At 45.2% G+C, this 1,826-nt stretch overlaps 1 pseudogene; it reads left to right on the forward strand.

Annotated features, from left to right (window-relative positions):
• Positions 1–14: 14 nt before the first annotated feature.
• On the forward strand, positions 15–1,006 carry LOC142046080 (olfactory receptor 5G9-like; annotated as a pseudogene).
• The last annotated feature ends 820 nt before the right edge of the window (positions 1,007–1,826 follow it).

The following is a 1,826-nucleotide window of genomic DNA, read 5'->3' on the forward strand; positions in this document are numbered from 1 at the left end:
AGAGCACAGTGACAGGAGAAATGGCTCCCAGAAACTGCACCAGAGTGACTGGCTTCATTTTCCGGGGAATAACTGACAGTCTAAAGCTGCAAAACATCCTCTTTGTGTTCTTCTTTGCCATTTATTTCTGCACGCTGGTGGGGAATGTCTGGATGATTGTGCTGATTAGCGTTGACTCCCAACTCCACTGCTCCATGCACTTTTTCCTCAGCAACTTGTCACTCTTAGATGTTGTCTCCCCCCCGTGATTGCCCCCAAGGCGATGCTCAGTTCCCTAGTGAAGAGTAAAGACATTTCTTTCTCTGGGTGTGTGGTTCAGTTTTTCCTCTTCTCCTTCTGGGCCGATGAGCTTTGCCTCCTGGCTGGGATGGCCTACGATCGCTTTGTGGCCATCTGCAACCCATTGCTTTATTATGTCATCCTGTCCAAGAGAGTCTGCTTCCAGCTGATGGCTGGATCTTCCCTATGTGCTTGTGTCAATGCCACTGTGCATATGTGTACTGTATTCAGTCTGTCCATCAGCCACTTCACTGTCCTCAATCATTTCTTCTGCGATATTCACCCACTCCAAGAAATCTCCTGCTTTGACTTTCGCATCAATAATCGAGTGCATTTCATCTTTGCAGCCACAGAAACAATAGGCACCGTTTTCACCATCCTCATCTCCTACACTTACATCATCTTTGCCATCCTGAGGATCTGCTCCACAGCAGGAAGGCACAAAGCCTTCTCCACTTGAGCCTTCCACCTGACTGTCATTTCCTTCTTATATGGGACTCTGATCTTTACATATTTACGACCCTCATCTGGCAGCTCAGTGGACTGGGAGAAAATGGTGACCGTGTCCGATACCCTTGTGATCCCCATGCTGAATCCCCTGATCTACAGCCTGAGGAACAAGGAGGTGAAGGACACCCTGAGGAGGACAATACACCCGAAAATTGTTTCTCGCTGTATGGAAATATGGGGAATGGTTTTTCTGATCAGTACTGGAGTACAGATATGAGCTAGTTCTCGCTCATTAAGTCATTGTGCAGAAATTTCTGTCATCATGTGACTTACAGGAGAAAACAATATGGCAATGGAATTTGAGCCCGATAATGAAGGAAGGCACTATTTCCCTTGAAAAACAGTGTCCAGGAACTGTGTTACAGCTTCTCCTTTATGCACTGATATGTGATTTCTGCAATATAGACACCTCCCCCTGCTTGTTCCACTACCTTTTGAACTACGTTGGTTAACTTAGCAGATGATATAAAGAGGAGATGCTCAGACTGTAATTATTTCCGTTTGTCACTGCTATTATCTCAATTCCCACAGCCCCCTCCCCACCCTAAATCCCTGTACAATTAAATAAAGGGAGGTGCACATGGAGAGGTGTTTTTATAGCTAGATAGTCAGACAGATGGTTCTGTTCGGGGACACACAGGTAGACACTAGACAGATGGATGTTTTGCTATGGGGCTAGACAGACAGAGACATGGTTATGTCTCAGGTTAGACAGACAGAAACACGTCATTAGACAGACACAAGAGAAAGGAAGGATGATCCAGAGGTTATTGCACTAACCTAAGACTTGAGGGGTCTGAGTTTAAATTCTGCCTCCACTGCAGACTTCCTTTGCGACCTTGAGCAAATCACTTAGGGCCAGATTTTTTAGAGGAATTTCAATTCCTAATTCCCATTGAAATCCATGGGATTTTTGTGGCCTAAATACCTTTAAAAAGCCTGGGTTTAGTCTCCTTTTGCCTCTGTTTGCCACTTGTAATATGGAGGTAACAGAAGGAGCGTTGTAAGCAAGACACAAGAAGTGATTCTTCTGCTCT

The sequence above is a fragment of the Chelonoidis abingdonii genome, unplaced genomic scaffold, assembly GCF_003597395.2.
Source record: "Chelonoidis abingdonii isolate Lonesome George unplaced genomic scaffold, CheloAbing_2.0 scaffold3484, whole genome shotgun sequence".
Classification (NCBI taxonomy): domain Eukaryota; kingdom Metazoa; phylum Chordata; order Testudines; family Testudinidae; genus Chelonoidis; species Chelonoidis abingdonii.